This window comes from Anser cygnoides, chromosome 1 (assembly GCF_040182565.1).
Source record: "Anser cygnoides isolate HZ-2024a breed goose chromosome 1, Taihu_goose_T2T_genome, whole genome shotgun sequence".
In the NCBI taxonomy this organism is placed as follows: domain Eukaryota; kingdom Metazoa; phylum Chordata; class Aves; order Anseriformes; family Anatidae; genus Anser; species Anser cygnoides.
In genome coordinates this window covers 67,834,735-67,856,371 of record NC_089873.1, presented here as the reverse complement: position 1 = coordinate 67,856,371, position 21,637 = coordinate 67,834,735, and the positions used below count along the sequence as shown (strand labels likewise).

The following is a 21,637-nucleotide window of genomic DNA, read 5'->3' as shown; positions in this document are numbered from 1 at the left end:
TACCACTAAGTAATAAAAAGCTCGCATCATTTTGCACCTTACAAATGGGGAAATGAAGACACAGAGACATTATGGTCTTCTCCCACAGTGTGGCAGAAGCAAAGAAAGAGGGTACCTTAGGTCAGAGGCCACTGTTCCACCTTCAGATTGTGCTGCTGGTGTCCATAAACGTACATTCATTTCATATTAAAAATGTGTGATAGTGAAGGCAGTAGTAGCATTAATATATGTTTTTTTTTCCTTTGCATTTTATTACACACTAGGCAAAACAGGGAAATGCTCTGTCATCTGTTTGATGGATTACCTCTGCTGCCTGGTATGGAGTCCAGACAAGTTATCAACAATATTTGGGACTAAACATACTTTTGCGCTGTGGAAGCGTCTTCAAGAGTAATGATCACCCTAACATGGAGAAACCGTGTAAGGGTGATCACCTGTGTATCTACATGAGGCAAAGCATGTTTCAAGCTGTACATGCTCTGTGTGTGCTCACTTCTATACTGCAGTTAACTACTCCATGTAGAAAACATTCCTCCCGTGGAACACACAGGTCACATTGCAAATTTAATAATTTAATCTATAGTTTTATTCTCCTGCAGTATGCATTTTTTTGCCATGAAATCTCTTCAGTCCTGCTCTGATCTCTCTGTTGTGGTCTAAGAAAAACAGTGTCTGGCTTTCTATGTAGTTTGCCTTGGGCTTTAAGAACTAGGTGCCTTCCTCATGTCACCATAAAGCATATCCTTACATTGCTTGGCATGGTCCCACAGCAGTACCTCAGCCCTTCCATGTAGAATAGGGTTATGCTCCCCTCTGTGGCAAACAGACCATCCTGTCTGTTGCATGTTTAAACCTTTTGTGTTAAACCAGAGATTTAGTTGTATGATTTCTGTTTGAGCGTCTTTACTTTCAATGACAAAACAAAAATTATAAAAGCGATCCCAACTCTACTGTAAATGCTTAAAAAAAAAAAATCCTTCTTCAACACAGTCAGCATAGATACTTTCCATTAACACTTAAAAAACCCTGCTTTTTGTGATGCTGTTTTTTTGTTTGTTTGATTTTTAAAAAATCTGAATAGGAAGGATCGTAACTGCAGCCTTCAAAGCACATTCTTTCCTTCAGATACAAATGATGTAATCTGACACAAAATAGAGCTGAAAAATGAATTGACTTGGCTGAAATGAGCTAAAAAATTGTGATGGATGTTTACTGAGCACAAGCAAACACTGTACGCCAGATTCTGTCCTTATTCTGTATGATAAATGATTGGTAATGGAAGCAGAATAAAACTGTAACATATCTTCATGCTTGCAGGGGTGTAAGAAAGGAGGAGATCCACTGAATAAAAACAGTACTTTAAAAGGAAAACCAAATGAAGGAATGTTATTGAAGTGGGAATTCACTAGTATAAAATTGGAGAAACCTAATGATAAAAAAGCTCTATGAAATTTGAAAATACAGAGAGTACTTCTTCACAGAAATACATCTTCACTGTATATTTCATTATGCCCCTGGGAGTTGCTTGTGTATATCATCTGCATAGAAGGGAATGGATTTCATCTTTGGAGTATTTTGCTGCTAGCTGGGAAATCAACAAAATGTTCATAAACAGTATCTTAGAGGAGCTACTAAATGCATTTCTCATTCCCTGGAGGAAGCGTTTCTAGCGGCAGCAGGCAACACTAGCTCTATTTTCTACCTTGTCTGCCTTTCAACTAAAAGTGAACTGTAAAGTTTGTGCTAGGAGCTAACAACTGGTATGTGGGAAAGCAGTAACAAGATTATATTCATTTTCATCCTTGGTTGAGATTTATTCCACATGGCTGTTGGTCAAAACTTTTTTCCCATCCAAATGCATCTGGAGATAAGCCAGGATACTTGAGACTCATTACAGCTTGTAGAGATGGGTCTGCTGCCTATATTACATCCTAACTTGATCCAACTGGAATTTGTGACGTGGATTTGAGCGTAGAGATTGATATGTCTTCTCCAGGTTGCCTGGTACAATGAGTTCATTGGAGCAAATGCACCTCAGGGGAGAACAGCCACAAAGCAATGGGATCAGGGTAAGACCATACCCAGTAGAACTCTCTCTCTGCCCCAGCTCCATCCCTAGGTCCACCAGCTGCAGGACAAAGCTTCAGATCAGTGGCAAGCCATTGCCTTCCTTCTGCTTGAAGCCTCACTTAACTCTTAGAATGGCTCTGTGAATGGCAATCAGGCCATCACTGTGATTGTGCTTGAGCCTGCTGTGAAGATAAGACCATGGTCTTGGCTCCACCGTGCAGCAGCAGTATGCTGCTAGTTGGGTGGCATGTGGCACTGCGGTTCCTGCTATGTCAGGTCTGTGGGAGAACAGGTCAAACAGCACCCTCAAGCCCAGAAAAGTCCCTTGCTGGCTTATGAGATTCAAAGGGATGCAGTAGACAGTGGCTTTAAATTGTTTGTATTCACTGTATTATAGGAAACGCGGAGGCAATAATTACTTCCCTGAGGTAATATCAACTGCCAAAAAAGCACAAAAGCACAAGAAATTTGATCTGCCCATTTCCTGGTTTTGGCCACAGCTCATGAAATCACAAATATCAAATGCAGAGCCTGGATGAAAGAGCCATTCTGTTCTATCTACACACCTATTTCTGGTTCTTCATAGTTCATAAATAATAATATATATATATATATTTGAGACTGGAATTGCTCAGGAGTTTCTCTAACCAAAAGGAAAGTGCTATTAGAGTATCTGGGGAGATGAGGAAGCAACTTTTTTTGAGTCACAACTGTGTTTTTGAAACGTGTAAAACTGAAAATATGTTCTTATGAAAACAGGTATATGTATACTTTGAGTTTGATCCTTTCCCTGGAGAAGTATTCAATAGCTTCAGTGATTTCCATGGAGTTATGTCAAATTATATGAGGCAAATATTTGCTCCAGGCCATTTTGCAGTCATGAACATCAGCAACATGATAAAGATTTCAGCATATTTCTGAAACAAAGGCCAGTGTCACTGGTAGACTAGTGGCAAAACATCATTCATAAATAAAAAGGTCAGAAGTGACTGAACGGGATGCAAATGAAATATTTCACCCGTTTGAAGCTTCATTCTGCAATCGATTTAATTGTATTCATCAGCCACATTTTCCTAACCTTTCCAAAGGTCTTCCTCTCAGAAGAAAGGCGCTTTTTTTTTTTTTTTTTTTTTTCCCGTGCTGTTTAAAGTCTGTGTTTGGGAACCTCAGAAAAACAGAGCCCTTCTCAGTCTCTAAGCATGGGTACACACTTGAAAGACAGACCACTGTTGCAAGAGGGAACTGAAGGCTTGACAAATACCTCAGAGCAAAGAAACTGACCCAAACAGAAGATGATGTAATACCCATGTGTAAGTACAGATAGTAACATTAGAGATACAAGAAGTAGCAAACACTATCTCAGTAATTACTGATGGAGTTTTGATGCCTCACACACCTACTGTGTGAGCATGTACAGACTAGACACGTGAAGTCTGACCTAATCCAGAACACAGTGGCATCCTTGGAAAGAAGCTCCAAAGAAAATTAAGCGAAAGAGATGTAATCTTATAGCATCAAGCATGAAATAACTGAATTCTTGACTTCCTAATCATTCCTACCTTAGGCAATGAAAACAAGTTTATACTTCAGGGTCAGAAGGAAAATTTATCAGAATTATGGAAATTGATCATGATGTTTTATTTGTCTGCTATGTGCAGGAATTTCTCAGAATTCAGATTAATCTTTTTTGTCAGACGTGAACAAGGTCTACTTATTGAATTAGAGCGGAAACTTTTAAGCCTGCTTTCCCAAGATAAAGAACTGTAACATAAGCAAGAGCAGTTTTACTTAGTGGTTTAAAAAAACTATCTAATGCCCTGATTTGTGTTGGAATAGAGGTGAAATTCTCTACTTGCACAACACAATCCACAATGTAACACTTCTAAATCAATTACAAAAAACTGGAGCTTTTATACTATGTATTTTCCCCTCTTTCTCCAAACTATTAGTGAGCAAATATGAATGGACAGCACTAGAATCAAATATTAGTAGGGATAACCCCACATATTTTGTACAGTTATTCCTGTTCCCCAGCTGACCTGCTCTGCTTTATGTCAATGTCTATTTTAAGGGAGTAGGAACTGTCTTTCTGTACTGTGGTTTATGTAGTGTCACAAATGTTGATAGTGATCTCTTGCAGCAAAGGTTTCTGTTTGATCTCACCAGTACAAGAGTGGGTATGTTATTTTCATCAGGGTCTTTCCACTCACTTGATTCATCAGTTTTCTACAAAGCAGGATTGTAACTGGGCTGTGAGAACGGGGAAATTGTACGGGCAGAGTAAGATTTAGCAATTCCTTTATTTCCTGTAAGACAGAGGCTAGCTGGAGGTTGGCTTGTAATAGTTTCTTTTTACTTAAAAAGAAAAAAAAAATTCCTTCCAAACAAAGCAGGAAAGTTCCCATCCACATCCAGTTTTCCCATCCAGTTTGTAAAATCTTTAATAGGTGAGCTTATCTTTTACCTCCTCCCTCTTTAGTTTTCCACTAATTCTGTAACAGGGTAACCTTGTTCTGAGAGTAAATGCCCATCCATCCCACAGATAATGAATGTCCTCGACACACTAGCACATCTTCATTTTTCGCACTACTGTTGCTATCCCACTAGTCGCTCAAAAAGCAAAGTTAATGAGAAGTGTTTTGTCTCTGAGCAATTTAAGCTGAGGCAGATAAACTGTGGATGTTAGACTCTCAGAGATTGTCCCAAGCTGATGTTATAACCTTGTTCGGTCAATACATCTGGTGATATGCAAGCTCTCCCATAGCAATATCCACAGAAACAGTTTAGTTTTGGTTCGTGCAGTAGGATTATGAATCTGTAACACCACTACTGCCACAGGTGGGTATTCTCCTAAGTGGGCTCTGACTCACTTGTCATTTGCATTTCTGTAAGAAGGAAAACCCTTAGGGATGTAAATCAAAGGTATTAGTGGGAAGAGACTCATATTCATCTGCAGGAAGCAAGCAAGCAAAAAAAAAGTAAAAATGCCAGTGGCCTCCTATTACAACATCTGCCTCAAAGGATCATTTGAGCATTATTATTGGGCCATAGTTATTCCCAAGCTATTCAGCTTCTTATGGGTGTGAATTTAGTCGTGAGATCCCATATGAAGCCCCCTGTGGGAGAGATGTTGAGAGAGACTAAAGGCAGGACTCTAGCAGAAAGCAAAATTTAACATGCCTACTAGCTCAGGTTTACATGAGATGTCTATACTCTTCATGACCAGCTAGAGCTCTACAAAGCTGCTTAAACAGTCATCTATTGCCACCTGAGATGCCCTGCCTGAGACAGGCAGAGGAGACTGTTAGGTGAGACAGGACCCATCAAACACCCGTGACTTTCTAAGACGTTGTCACAGCCACATAATGTACAATAGGGAATTTTTAATGCCACTTCACACTTACATTCAGCCAACTGATTTGAGCCCTAAGGCTTTCCACTGCTCCTTATGCAGGCAGCAAAGCAGTGAGCACAGCCCAGAAAATAAGTGGTACCGGTCGCCAAAGATTGGAGCAAACAGCACTGCTTTTCTTAAAAGATTTTCCAAGACGACAATTTTCCTGACGGATTAATTGCCTCCCTGCAACTGCTCCCAAAACTAAAGCAGAAACTGTGTACCTCTGTGCCCCATGCTTTTCCTGTTTTCCTACCCTTTTAGACCATTTCTGACAGACAAGTCTGTGCTCAAGTCCAGCTTAAGGCCTAGAATACGATTTGATATCTTGGGATATTGAATTGTGACAACTAGCCAACTTATTTTCCTCACTCAATTCCCATCCCTCGTTCTCTTTGACTTTCTCAGATATTCCTTTTGATATCATCACAGGCTGCATTTAAGTAGCAAAGATATTTCGGCATTACTTGGGAGGAAAAGCATCATTAAGCTAGTGCTTTATAGTCCACAAGTGCTTCAGAACCTACAGGCACAGTTGTTTGCTGTGCAACAGGTCCCTTGTGTCTAATCTCCCAAGTAAATACATGATTCATTCATCCTACAGCAGTGTGGGACCATAAATATCAGAACTTTAATTGCTTAAGAGCAGGCCATGTTCATGTGTGGTTGATGAATGCAAGTCTCTGGATAGTAAACACTCAGGCCCCAAACAACCCGAACCTGAAACCCAGAATAAAGAGCTTCGTTGTTTTTGAGAATTTCACGTGACAAGGTAGACCTTGTAGTCAGTAGATCAAGAGTAGTCCCTGCTGAGACTTATGCTATCTAACTTTAGAAACAAAAATATACAACAAGTATTAACTAATTTTTGTTGTTGTTCCTGTCTTAGTATCCTTTTAAGGCCAAAAATGTATTCATTGTGTCATGAACTGTTTCCAGTCAAAATATGCTTGACAGATTCTAATTAATACATTCAAAGGGACAGTTTTAGTACAGTTTCCCCAGACACTTCTATAGCAATTGTGTTTCAAGGGGGCAATAAAACCATGGGGAGGTTTGCACTATAGGAACAGTTAGCTGTTTATCTGGCCTCAAGGTTACTTGGGCATTACATATTCTTTTCTGGCACAGGAAAGTGAATTTAAGAAGGAAAAGACCAAGCACCTTTCAGCTAGGAGGCTTCATCATGCTAGAGTTTGTTTTTTTTTGTGTGTTTTTTTTTTAAAAAAAAAAAGCCAAATACAGTGGTCTTAGCAGAGCTCGAAGAGTTCAAGGACACATACATGTTCTTTTACATTCATGTAACTTCCATTTAAATTATTTGCTGTTATGGTACAAGTCATATATAGTATAGAGATATCATTACAGAAGTGCCACTAGGGACTCTAGCATTACAGGTGGATAGACTATTCCATTTAAAGTGGAATTAAAATCCTGCTAGTTCACAAATTAGTGATAACTTTGGAAACCAAGTTCTAACACAATAGCTCTTCAGGGACATTGCGGAGGAGGAAAAGCATTTTCATTTGGCTTTGACAATCTCACTTGTTTTCTTGGCCCTATTTGCTTACAGCCACCTCAAACCTAGCACTTACATACAATGTACACTCACAATCTAGTACAAATCTCAGGATACTTGGCACATTTCAGACTTTTAATCACAGCCGCTGATCATTGTTCTTCATAGCCTAATTTAGTTCTGCAAACAAAAGACAATTAAAATGTCAAGCTTCATCAATTGCGTTGATTTTCCAAAGCTGCCTCACACTTGGCTGCAGCTCAGATTGGGATGTCTCCCTACAGACTCTGCGCCTTCCTTGCACTATTCAGCTCTCACGACCAGTCTACAGAAGCAGACACTCCCAGACTGAAAGATTTGCACATAATTCCTGGTTACATCCTAAGGATGCAACAGAAATAGGAGTAACTTTCCAGCAAATCCTCAAGCTCTGCTGCTCAAAGATACAGTTCTCTACTGTAGGAGCTGTCAGTCCTCTACTCCCACTAGTAGCAGCAATACAGCTTCTCTCAATGATGAATTCTCTGCAGTGTAACAGCTTTTGGAGCTTCAATTTTAACTGGAATCTGTGTTTTAATGGCAGCTGAAGCCCACAGCAGGGGAACCAAGTCTTTAAAGATGGACAGATTTCATCCTCTTCAAACCTTCCTGTATTTGAAGAGAAATATACACGTGTGCCTTAGGTTTGTGAGAAAATGTTGTTAAATGAGTGCATTAGACAGGTCTAGGATCTAACATATCTACTACGATAATATTTTGTACAATAACACATCCTTACCATCATTTCTAAATACTAATCACTTGACCACTTCAGTCATACCTGAACTATGAATTAAGCTTTAAATTTCATTTTTTAAATCAAAATAATATTTCTTCAGCACAGTATTTATTTTTAACACAGTACAGAAAAGCAAAGTTCACACCTGAGTCTACTCAGTGTGGGATAAAAACAATAAGTACAGATGAGGAACAAGAGAGCATATGATTATGAAGAAAAAAGTAACATCTAGTCAGTGCTTCCTGTTTCTCTCGTGTTTCAATGTTACAACATCATTCTGGAAAGATGAACAGGTGGTACAGATAATTTAGAACAAAATAAAGGGAAATAATACTCAGAACAGCAGATGGTTAACCTGCATACTGCACATCCACAGAATATAATCACATAATTTTCTTTCTCAAAGGCATGAAATGGCTTATAGTCTTCAATAAACATCTGTAATTATAGGTACTAGGATACTGGAGGGCTTTATGAAAGCATAAAGATTTATACCTTTAGAGAAGCACTGTCAAGACTGAGGTCTGTTTTCTCATGGATACACATGTTGGGCTCACACAGCCAGTAATGTCTAATCCATGTCTTATAAGAAGCACCTGAGTGCACAGCATAAAAAAATACATAGGACTGACTGACTGCATTGGTGGGTAGTTGGGAATGGTAAGCACCAGAAGGCAACTAAAATCAAGCAATCCAGAATTTACAAGATCAAGTAATGGCACTGAACTAAAAGAAAGTAAATTTATATTAGATATAAGGAAGAAATGCTTCACTCAGAGGGTGATGAGGCCCTGGAACAGGCTGCCCAAAGAAGCTATGGCTGTCCCATCCCTGGAGGTGCTCAGGGTCAGGCTGGATGGGGCTTTGGGTAGCCTGGTCTGGCAGGAGGTGTCCCTACCCATGGCAAGGGCATGGAAAAGGGTGGTCTTTAAGTTTCCTTCCAACCCAAACCGTTCAATGACTTCAAGTATACATTTACTCCTAACCCAACTCCAAAATAGATAGGACACTGTGTAGACAAATCAGGAGAGGTCTTTGAACACACTTATCTAGAAATCAAATGCAACACCTGCTGCCAACTTACTTTCCATAGAACAGTGACTGTCTTTCCCTTTCTCTGAGTTGAAAGGGCAGCCACCTCAAACCTCATCAATTCTTCCACCACCCCTAAATTCTTGTTCTGTTTAAAGGATACTAGCAGTATGATTTCTTCATTTCTGGCAACACATTTCTGGCCAAATGTTCAGCTGATGTAAATCAGCAGGATTCAATTGATTTCACTGAATCACAGGTAGTGCTTAAACTCTTATCTGAACTTCAGCCACACTGTTTTGTTCTGCACAGTGAGTTTACCCTATTCACTGTAGTTTTCCTATTATTATCATCATTCAAATGCAGAAATATGAAGTGTGTGTGACTCCAATTCTGATAAAAAAAATAATTATGAGTTACATATACTTATTTAAGTAGGTTTTAAGTAAAGGAAAAATATAGGAAAAGTATACTTGCAACTTTTAGATACATTATCTCATGCACATGCATGAGCCTACTATTTTTTCCCGGCACCTGTCCTCTAAATTTTTGGCATATCTTTCTTCTCATACACCTAGCAATATTTGTTGCTCTAAGTGAAGGGTAATGCTACAAGAGAATAATTTGATGGCAAATTGAAAGAATACTTAATCTGATCAATTCCTGCTTTGAACTTGTGCAATGCTAGGAAAGCTTGTCAAATTACTGTGCTTACATAGTGAAGCTGCCATTCATGATCTTGTACACTGAGCATCATTTAGTGCTGCATGTAGGTAGCAGCACAGGGGTAACGTGCAAAAATAGGTTGTAACAGACATCATCAAGACATTATCAAGACATCTCCGGTAGCACAAAAAAAAAATCAGAATATTAAGAGAAACATCTGTGAAGAAAGCGCAGTATTTTCTTCTGGTCTCATTCAAAACAAACAAGAACAGAAGCACATGAAGAACTAATTGAAAAAGTAAGTTAACTGAACTATTTCAAACTTCAAAAGAAGTGCTGAGCAATTTCAGTTTACAAGGAAGCTTCAAGTAACCTAAACAAATAAACATTAATTTGGATGAAATCAAGATGGTATTCAAAGTAAATCTGAGTGCTGTTTTTTCTCAGCACACTGTACATTATGAATGTAATATACTTTAGATTTTATGAAAGAAATAGGCAATGAAGTCTTAACTTTACAGAATTTCAGCCTACACAGGAAAATGTCACATAGTAGCGTTACCTGATGGAATCCAGAACTGGAGATTTTTTTTCTTGTGTCAACATTGAAGGTTGGCTGCCAGTGAGTTATGTTGCATCTGTGTACCTTCTATTTATCATGAAATGTGTTCTTCTAGTGAAGGTGTCATCTTGTAGAACTGTGGGTGAAAACAGAATTATGTAAGAGCAAATATCAGATATTTCTATTAACTTGCTTATATAGCTGAAAATGTAACATGGATAGAAGCTACATGCAAGTGTGTAATTGTGAAACACTGACTAGAAAACAGGAAACATTATCAGTTACTTATCAATGATAAATTATCAGGACTAACAAAATTAACTTGAAGGATATTAGATACATACACAGGAATTGGGAACTCAAAGTTTAGCTCATATAAAATCGAGGTGATAGCTGAAGGAAGGTAACAGGGACTAGCTGAGAAATCTGGAAAACAATACCACAAGTGATTGGGAATCTGAATTGAATTACAAAGAATACAGAAGTTGTAATGCAGTATGATTGTAAAGAACATAGGTTTGGTGCAGAGTAGATCATATTAGTGTAGGAAGATGGTAGCAAAAACATAAGTATAAAAGGTGTTTCAGTACTTGAAACATGAATATATCTACCCTAGGCTTCCTTTTATTAATTTTAGGGTATATTGTTAGACAAAATAGGTATAGTAGAGGGAGCTGGAACATAAGCAACAAAAAAGGATAGTGACTCAGTGGGTGAATACCTAATGAAACAATAAAAAATAAAGGAGATGAATAATCGGAAAAGCAGCAATATACTGTGAAAACCTAAGACTACTTTCTAAACCTTATTCTTGCAGAAACATATCTTTCTAGAGAAAACAAACCAGTAAGTTCTTTTTAGAATATTCTAAATGTTCTTAATTATAGAACAAACACCCCACGTTGTTTGCGAAAACCAAGTAAAGCAAAGAAATGTCAGTAAACTAGTAACTACTGTTTATTCAATTTATGTTTTGTACAAACAGAATGTTTTAATATCAGTTTGTAAACATCTCCTTACCCAAACTGCATATTCAGTTGAACATCATCTACATGCAAGTCAGTTGAAAACAAGCACATTCAAAAAAAAAAAAAAAAAAGCTAAAATTCAAAGGAAAAAGCCCTTAAAAGGACAATAAGTAGGATAAGTAAGAGTGAAAAAAGAAGAAAAGTAAGGAACAAATGCAAGTAGTTGTTCAAACATTTTGCAGTGTTTTACTTGATAAACAATGTTAGAAAATCATCAACTACAGAAAGACCAAAAACATATATCTACCCCACTCATTTTGTATAAACCCAGTTGTGGACTGGAAGATGGAAGATTTTAAACAAGGCTGTCTGCCAAGAGGAGAAGAGGAAGTCCCAGCTGTAATTAAATAGACTGACTCCTCTTCCTCTGCGAACAGAGCAAGAGCTCTTCTTTGATGCCTCTTGAGACTTCCCCTTTTCTGTGGCTATCGCAGTGAAGACCACCTGGCTCACTGCAAGATGAATTAGGAACAGAGGGAGGACTGGATATTTTTAGGATTTACAGCCTAAACTCCTTTCAGGTGTTTGCATGAGGAAGAAAATGAATGACATGGGAGGAAAGAAGGAGCACCCCAGCTGAGGATCATCCTTCCCTCCCACGAGGGGAGTTTCCAGCCTGCTGCCTCTAGGCATCCTGAGGAGAGGAAAAGGGCAGAAACTGCCCTCAGCAGCCCTCTGTCCTCTGTCAGGAGACAGGTGCTTACAATGCAAATTGCTGTACGCTCTCCTATAAAGGAGGTTAAAACAGACAATAATTTGCTTTTCAAATATAGTGGCTATTAGCTTTGAATAAACCATACAAACTGTAAATGCTAGTTACGTGTCCTCCTTACCACATCCACTCCCTTCCTGACTGGGACAGTTAGATCGTGACAGAAGCTGAGGATGTGCATCCTTTAGTCTTCTCAAGATGGTTTTCAAATTTCTGCATTTTTCTATCCCAACTGATATTGCTTGAGCAACTATTCAGTTTTCCTATTAGGATAAGCTAAGGATGAAGAATTTCTGGGATATGATACAATCCTTTACACATAGACAAATCAGCTGAGTAGTGATGTGTTTTCACAGCTTTCTTTGAGATAAACTTTTCTCTTGCTCTGCCCTCTTTCCTTTAGTGCATACCTCCAGAAGTCAGTGCAACTCTACCAGCTGCTCAAAATCAGAGATGAAGCTGCCCTTGCAAGCGCCCTTTCCAGCCTGGCTGTTGCCCTTGCTGGCAGGACCAGCCAACTGCTCAGCTGGGGAGCTGCAGATGTTGATCTGTCCCAGGCCTCAATAGGCAGCGTCACATCAGAGGAATCCAGACTCTTCTTTCCAATCTACCTTGTTTTGGAAATCTTCTGAGTGTTATTAGATTCTGTAAGACCTGACCTTTAAAAGTCAGGGGTGCAATTAACCAATCTGGCCAGCTCTGCATCAGCAGCTCACGCTAGCCTGGAAGAGGCAGGCACCAGACAATTCACTTCTGACTAATGTTATTAAAGAGGAACAGGAGGTGGACCCAGACGCTTTAATTAAACTGCAGCAGGTCTGCTCAGCAGGCTGTTATGATTGAGTGCAAAGCAAAGATACCTTGCAAAGCATGCTAGAAACACAGGGCCTCATCTAATTATGTGGCATAGCCATTTTTGTGCAGATTTTCTGGCAGTAGCCAGTTATCCAGCTGGCAAAAGGAAGGGAAGGTATCCAGAGACATCCTCTACTGCCAACACTCTGCTTTAGAGGCCTCTATACTGATTCACTTTATCAAAACTAGTGTATTAAATGCACAGTTAGAATTAAAGGAAAAGCAGTGTTACCAGGAGATCACCTTCATTATGTGTGTGGGTGACTGCTCTGCTCTCACTTCTATACCAGAAATAGCCTTGCATATAAGAGGCATTTTCTCCACTCTGTAGGACTCTCTTTTTGTGGTGTAGGTGAAGACATAGGCTCTAGAGCTTCTGGCCATTGCTAAATCATCACTCCTCTCTCTCCCTGTCCCATCTACTTTAGATATGGACTTGAATTGAAAACAGAAATTCATCAGAAAGATGAATCTTGGGGCTCTATTTGGCTTTATTTATTATTATTATTTGTTATTATTACTGGTATGTCAGTTGACTTGAATTGCAGACTGCATTTGTCTGTATCAGTGTTTGCTGTCCTTTCCACTGGGGATCTACTGACATTTTTTGCTTCTTTCTCTCCCTTTATCTTGCTCACAGTGAATTTCCTCTGGTTCCACATGGCCCTTTTCTGTTAACACATACAAACCTCTGACTTAAGGTCAACTACTTTTACTTGCATCAAATTGGTCAAGCCTAAATTTGGCTATTATTTAGGCTGGTAACCTACCCGCTCTGTAGCACAAGCATTAGTCATACGTAGTCCATAGCTTTGACCATTTATTTTCTCTTATTTCTTACTAAGAGAAGCAGACAAGTTTTCCTAACAGTTCACTGTGGAAAACCACAAGCTCTCAGTGCACTCACAGAGATCCTTGGAATGTCCCTAGCCTGCCCTCCAGTATGTCAAAATGACCCTGCGTACATAAGAAACCCAAATATCCATAGCATTACTGGAACCTGAGTGTACGTGACGGGAAAAAAAAAAAAAGCAGGGAGGTGTTAGCTCCCTGCAACTCTGTATCCAAGGGACAGAGACAGGGTTCTCCAGACTGTAATTCAATGCAGAAGTGTAATTTTACATTTTTGATTTGCATTACGAAGGACCAACCCTCTGCATCTCTATCAGTTAGAGATCTTGGAGAAATTAGTCTTGGAAGGCTAAAGCCAGCTGTTATGAATAGGTCCCTAACAGCTTAGATTTTAGTCTAAGCCTCCAAATTTTCTTCCATTTTCCTGATCATGCAAGTGAGCAACTAAACATTTCTTGCACCTAGCTAAGTAGGCTAGGTAAAAGAGTTTTGTCATTGCTTTGCTTAGACTTAAGAACCTAATCAAAAATCATTTGAAGTTTCCTAATTATTTTCAACTAAGCCTTTAAACTGACCCTCCTTACTTCTCTTTCTCTATTTGAGTACTGTTGGTAGAATTAGCAACCTAAAAAAAATACTACTTTGACTTGCAGAAAAACATTGTTAGTATGACTACCTCTGAGTAAACAAAACACATTAACAATTTTGTATTTTCTCCTGATTTATGTCCATGTTTTTTCACCTCTACTTTGCTGTCCCATATAATGTAGTGCTGGTCACCCAATTCTATATTAATGCACAAAACTTCCAATTACTTTAAAGAAGCTATGGGAATATTTATTTATATATATTTATATATATATATGTATGAAATAACCTATAAAGCAAATTCTAAACTGGCAGAGGTACAAGGACTGTACTCCTTCTTGGAAAAAAAAAAAAAAAAAAAGCAGAAATTGCAAGTTATAAACAGAGACTGAGGGCCAAAATTTTTAACATAAGTATGTCCCCAGAGCTGCAGATAAGTGCCAGGAAACTTGGTGCTTCTGGAAGATCTAATTAGGCCACTATTTGCATCTTAAGAGCTTAAATATACTTACACTCACAGTAAATTAGAACATCTACAGAGGCTGATGTTGGATCTGGTACTTTGAAAATAAATAAATAAATAAATAAAAATCTAACCTCACTGAAGTGATTGGGAAATGTTTAAAAGGCATGTGAAAGATTTCCCAGTCTTTTAAGTTGAGGTCATTCAAAATTTTGACAACCAGTGACAAGATGACATTATAGGAATTTGTTCAGATTGGGCTTTTGGATACAAATACATTTTACGATCCTATATAACAGTGGAAAAATCATTTTGCCAGGACCTGATGGAAAAGACCCATGGGCCATCAGCTGTGCAGCCATGCACCAAGCTTGTGAAGGAACTAGTTACTCATTAATCCTTTTTGGTACTTGATTTTCTGATGTTTGCATCACCTGCATAAAACCAGGCTGAGTTTTCTTGTTGTACAGAGAAAGGGACATGAGTTCTTTTTTTTGTGAAAGTCGTGAAAAGAAATGTTTGAAAAAGGGAAAGTGATCTGTTTTAATGGTTTGATTGGCAAGTGTTGGTAAAGAGAATGCAAACACATGATTTACATAAAATTGCCAGCAATGGCAAGCAAGAACATCAAACCAGTTGATAATACATCAGCTGATGGATTTAAGATCTTTTCAGATTCAAACTGGTATGTCATCTAGTTTTTATGTTGCAAAACAAAGAGAAGACAGCATGATCCATGAAAATGTATTATATTGACAATGGTAATCCCAAAAATTATTTTAGCATTATGACTATTTACATCTTTGGAATTATTTATCAGAACTAGTTCAAAACATAGTTAGCTAGGAAGTTATCACATTTTTTTCCTCTTATAATTTTTTTTATTGAAAAAAAATATTTTTACTTCTGAAAAGGGTAGGAAAAGAAAAAGAGAGTGTTCAAGCAGGAGGATGGGGAAACCTGCCATGAAATTTGACCAAAATTAGAAGCATTTCAGATTTCCTTTCAGAATATGGGAGGTGGGGGTCAGATAGGCACTAGCCTAAAATGGCAACATTTTCATCAAAAAGTTTCTAGTAAAATCTCTACCAATAAGGGTGATTTACAATAGTTGTAATGATACATATTTTTCTTTACGTACTTCCTGTACTTCCAATATATAAATTGAACTACCTAGGCTCTCCCTCAGGCATTGTACTGAAGAAATGTTTTTACCATGACCCATTTGGCATGCCATCCTGTGATACCCCTTTAGATTCATTAGTCGCCTGTTATGGTTTATAGTACATCCATCTGCCCTGTATTAGGCACTCTCCTGACAGCTAACTGGAAGCTAGCTCAAGTCTGGTGGAGCAAAAACATAACAAAGCAACAGCTGAGTCTAATCCTAGCTTGTAGTTGTTGTCCATGTTTCATTAGCTGTGTGTTTACAGACATCCATAAGATGTTCTTTTCTTCTATTAGCCCACATGCTTTCTTTAGATAGAATAGAACCATTATATTGGAAGGGCTCTTCAGGGCTGACCAAAAGTTAAAGCATATTCATGAGGACGTTGCCCAATTGCCTCTTGAACACTGCGGGGCTTGGGGAATCAACCACCCCTGCAGGAAGCCTGTCCCAGCGTTTGACCCCCTCCTGGTAAAGCCACATTCCCAATGCCCGCCGGTCTGACCCTCCCCTGGCAGCTCTGTGCCGTTCCTGCGTGCCCTGTGCTCGATCCCAGGGAGCAGAGACCGGCGCCTCCCTCTGCACCTCCCCTCCTGAGGGAGCTGCAGGGAGTGGGAGGACTTTTGATTTAGTGACAGTGACACAAAGATGCAGGTAAGCACCTGAAGTGATACTTTTGACCAAAATTGGACACTAAAAAAGGACACGCTTCCAAGGGACTAGCTTTGCCAACATATTCCACAGCAAGTGCATAAAGCCCCCTGGCAATAGCAGCTGAGTGGCTGCAGTGATCCTCACTGGGACCATCTAGACAGCTGTGCAAGCCTAGGTAAGGAGGTGAGCAAATAAATAGCAGGGAGAAAAGGTAGCCAGATAGTTTTGGAGAAGTTCCCTGCCCCAGCAGTCAGAATTTGTCCTAAAAATACTTTTCACTTTGAGTTTTGAAAACGGTTTAATCAACCAGAGAAAGACCAGGAGTATGCCTATCCATGTAAGAGCTGTTGAGGAATTGTAATTGTATTTTATTTCACGTGAGATGATTTTCCTGTGAAGACAAGCTTTTCAGAGCCCTGAATAGCAAAGCAAACACTCCAGTATAAGATCATTATCTAGTGAAATGTTTGCAAGAACCCCCACAGAAAACACTGGAGAGATCAGAAGCTCTCTCTTCAGGAGACTGCTCTACGATGCAGGAATTTAGCGTAAGCCTTCTTGTTACCAGCTATGGCAGACACTGTGGTTTCAGTCTTGCTTCTCATTCTAGTAGGGGTGGGGCTGCTGCTGGTATCAATTTGAGAGGATTACTTATCTCATTGCACCTAAATACCCCCCCACCCCCCACCCCCCGGGACATAAGCTCCAACCTACAAAGAGAAAGGCAAAGCTGCTGATGACTTCAGTGGGCTATGCCTCAGGCTCCATCCAGAGAAGGAAAAATTCAGTACAAAAGTCATCGCAGAAATATATAGCTATATTGAGCAATGGCAGGGTACTTCTAGCTGTTGAACGATTCAACAGCCCAATCACAAACAGCCTCCTTATGCCTGATTACCTAAGAAAAATTTCTGTGGCATGCAAGTTTTCTGTCCTTTCATTGTCTTTTTTTTTTTTTTTGCTTGTTTGTTTTGTTGTTGTTGTTTTTTCCAGGAATGCTTTTCTCTTTTCCAGCCAATACCTTCTGTTACAGTGGCTTATCTGACAACAGGTTACAATGATTGTCTGCTGCTTCTCTGCTTTCCTAAACACAGTTATGGCCTTCTTATCTACTATATCAATGAGTGACATACCTTTAAATCTTGTTCTTCATCTAATTAAAATGAGTGCATAAAGTGTCCCTTTTCTATCCAGACCACGCTCATTCCTTTAGAGCAGTGAATTATTCATTTCTTCTTGCCACTTATGGCACTTTCTTTGGGTTAGACTCTGAAAAATGGGAGAAGGAACTCAGAATAGGGAGGAATAATAAAATTCCTCCTCCGGCTATGACCTCAGAATCAGTGGAGAGAGCAGCAATCACTGCCTTGACTGTTCCTCCTCTGTGATAACATGCAGAAGAGATAAAGTAGCTAAACCCATCTGGAGCAGAAGCCATGGAGGGGCAGGAACAGGATTGCTGTGGGTTTTATTGCCCCCTTCAGGGCTCCATGTCACTGGGGCTTGGTCACATCTGCCTCAGGTGGATCTGGATGGGCAGGAGGTGCTAGGACTCTCCCAGGTGCTCTGTGGTATAAGCACAGTGAGCCCAGAGGGCAGGCCATGCCTGTAAGTGGAGCTTAAAGACCATATCTTTTCTTCTATATGAAAACAATGAAATAAAGAGGGGATCAGACTACTTGAAAAATAACCTTTGCTCCGATAAGAAAAGTGAGTAAGGAGCGCAGCTTTGGCTGAAGTCAGCTGGAGCTGAAGAGTTCGTCCCACCCTGCAGCAGACTTATTTGTCAGACCGCAAGACTCATCTTTACCTGCTGGAGAGGATATGTCAGGGAGCATGAGGAAAATAAAAAATGCCACCTAAATTTGTCTCCTTTATAAGAAGCAGTAGGGAACTCAGGGTCACAGAATATTCTTGCTGTCTGTGAACAGCTCATGGAAAACGCAGCTTCTAAGAAACAACAAAGAACAAATAATGCTTTCTTTAAAGGTCCATTTATGCAAGCATTGTTTCAGCATCCAAGTAAAAAACAATATTTATATTTCCTAAACACTTATGCTTTGTCAGCATCAGCCTATCTGCAGTGATCATCCATTTATTTCCACAGCTATACAATTACATCCAGGTTCCAGATGAAATTGAGGAGCATGCAGAGAAACTAAAGACCAAGTTTTTCAAAAGCTGCTCGGGTGCTGAAAGCAGAAGACACATCTAAAAAAGAATTTCTAGAAATGCCCTAGCATAAGTGAAATCATCAGATGTAGGGCACATCTTCTGCAGAAGCTAAGCCAGTTTAAGCATTTCCCACCTTTCCCACAAGACCACCTTCTGCTCTCAGTTTGGCCACATTGGCTTCTGGAGACATTGTGCCTTTCCCAGGATCAGTGGAGTGATCAGGGCTAACAGAAAAAAAATCTTGGGGAAAGAGCATCTTTTTTAATGATTGCAATTGAACTGATTCCGTGTGGTGCTCTTCCTCACAACAACGTGAATCAGCACGACCAGATGGGTGCACTTAGACTGGGGCATGACAAAAAGAGACTTGGTGGGGACAGACGGAGAGGACAAGAGCACGCAATGGCATCCTTAGAGACCAACACTGTCTAAAGGTTATTAATGTGATGCTGACTACCTCTCTGCTCTGCTAGGCACACTTACATTTAAAATGTAATCACTAATTATTTTGGGCAAAATCAAACAAAAGCATGGCAGAGCAAGGAATGTAAACCACATCTCAGACTGGCTCCCTAGCCACTGCATCAGCCTTGCATTACAAGCAATTGAAGGTTTTCTTACTTGTCAAGATTATAGATTCCCAGGGCTGTGTTTCCTCACAATTCATATGATGTCATCATCAACAGCTAAGCAAATGCAGATTGCTGCAGCCAGGTTACAGCACTCTATAGGACAGTAACAGGAAAAATAAGCATATATTTCTTTATTCAGCTGCTGGCAGAGAAAGTGGAATTGTTTATATTCTCTCTGCTTACTCTAAAAAGATTGTGGGGTGAAACTGAGGAAGTGTTCCTAAGAAAAGCATTAGAAGGACAACTCAGCAATGAGCAGTTTATCAGATTGGCCTGGGAAAAAATAACAAGTTCACATCATCATAATTGCAAACTTCTTTAGACCTTAAGGGTCTCTGAACACCTGACACTGCAATCCGTGGGGGTGGCACATACCTACCGATCCTCAGGATTAAGGATAAGATCCTAGCAGGAAAAGCTGACATAATGCTTTTGCAAAACTGCCGTGGGATCTTGAACGTCCCCTCAGAACAAACAGGAACTTGGTGTTTGCAGCATCATGTAAAAGGAATGAAGAAAATCCCATTGCTAAGGTCACTTTAAACTGCGTAAACCACTGAATGAGATAATGACTGTGAGAATTTTGAATATATGACTGGTTATCTTTGCCATCTGTGTAATTTCTATGGATCAAAAATGTGCAAAAGAATCTCATACAAATAGCACCTCAGTTTTGGGGGGAATAACTCACTATTTTTCATGAGTAAAATGTATCAGAGCTTCCTCTTGATATATACTTTTATTTGAGTATAGCTATTTAACTAGCTGAGACCAGAACACTCCCTGTATCTATTGCACTCCAGAGAGGCAGGGCCAGATCTCCTGGCAGCTGTGATGACCACCATAAACTAAGTTATGTTAATCCTCCAAGATGCAGGCTTGAGATAAGTCGGAGCTTTCACAAAGTCCATTATCTACTACTGTGGTTTTTATTTTATTTGAAGATGTATGATGTTTAGTAACTGAATCCCATTAAGTATTGAAAATGAAAGCAGAAATTTACCATTTAAATTTAGATCATGCTTCCCCCCTGCAACACACAAAATTTTAGTTTAGTCTGAACTGTTCCCAGGACTGCATGTCCAGATTCCAAGCAGAAGGCTAATAAAAGCCCCCACATTATTAGAGGCACCAAATGAGTGCTTACAAAATTGCAGTTGCAGACAGAGATAGGAGATTAGAGTTATTTATCAAAACAATGGATTAGTTTAAGTTAATTTAATGCCATTACTAGTATTGGGAACCAAGCACACCACATTGTAGCATGCTGGCTGGACCACTTGATGCTGTTTATCATCACCCAACCTAACATGTTGTAGCTCTGATGGGAAATCATTACTTCCGAGTTGTATGTCAATCTTCCTGCTGGCAGTGGTTGTATGGTATGAGCAGTATGTGAGATCATGCAGATCACAGTTAGGTTTCAAATTGAAACAGGCTTTGGTTGCCAATGATTTATGAAAAGTTTCTGTCCACCCACACCTGCTCTTCAAGCCTGCTCCACAGAAGAAAAAAGGTGATCCTGCCACCGATACTGTTGGTTACCACTAAATGCCTATTGGTCCCATCTCCCCCCCTTTTTTTTTTTTTTACTTTGCCTCTAGCAATGAGCATCTCTATCTACAATAGGTTAGAAAAGCTTTAGCCTAAATTTTCTTCCTCAGCTAATCATTTTTCCACTTTGCAACATAGTTCTTTGAACCATGACAAAGAAGCATATTGTCCATAGCATTTGTGTTTTAACTGTTGAACACAGTCTGTCATTCATTTTTCTTGTTCTTTAGGATTGTGAACCCTACTGTGGAAATGATAGCATTTCTCTTAAAGAGCTTCTCTGCTCCTGCTGCTGTGCCTCTTAATCTCCCACATGTAATGGAAAAACTGTTTACTGTAACAACAAAAAAAAAATAATGCTGGTACAAATAAAAGTTCAAGACTCCAGGTGGCAAGCAAGTAACAGGAGCAGATGCCTTAGAGAAACAAAGGGAGGGAAACAAAAAACGCCAAAAAACAGAAAGAGAGATACAATATGAGAACAGCCATCAGGACATTTGAAACCACTTTCAATGAGATGCTAGAGGTGTTCTGAAGATTATACACTATGTTGATAGCACCTAGTCACAGAAGCCTGAAAGCCATTGTAGTTTATTGTCACTCTCTGATGTCTCTGTTCTCAAATGCCTCTCTCCATTCTTTCTTCTGGGAACTTCCCCAGGTGTCTGGTTCAGGTACTCAGCAATGAGCCCATCAGAAAGAAAACAATCCCTTGTTCCTTATCTTCTGCCTTTAAAGTACCAGGTAGGCAAAGAGCTGCAATGCAAATTCAACTAATTATACAATTTGAAAACAATGGGTTCCCATAAATGTAGTACTGTGCACCATATTAAAAAGATGTAACATTTATCAATGATCTTATCAATCATTATTGTTATATTAAAAAAAAAAAGTTGTCTATGGAAAATATGAGTCAGTTTTCAGTGTATTTTATT

At 39.3% G+C, this 21,637-nt stretch overlaps 1 protein-coding gene and 1 long non-coding RNA gene across 5 annotated transcripts in view; one reads left to right on the top strand and one right to left on the bottom strand.

Annotated features, from left to right (window-relative positions):
- The window catches only part of RERG (RAS like estrogen regulated growth inhibitor), a 112,769-nt gene that overhangs the window by 63,666 nt on the left and 27,466 nt on the right, over positions 1-21,637 (top strand). The window lies entirely within an intron of this gene.
- LOC106030910 (uncharacterized) lies at positions 6,732-11,452 on the bottom strand. The gene is made up of 3 exons (XR_001204024.3): positions 11,297-11,452; positions 10,022-10,157; positions 6,732-7,631 (listed from the first exon to the last, which is right to left on the bottom strand). It is a non-coding gene; the product is annotated as an uncharacterized lncRNA (long non-coding RNA).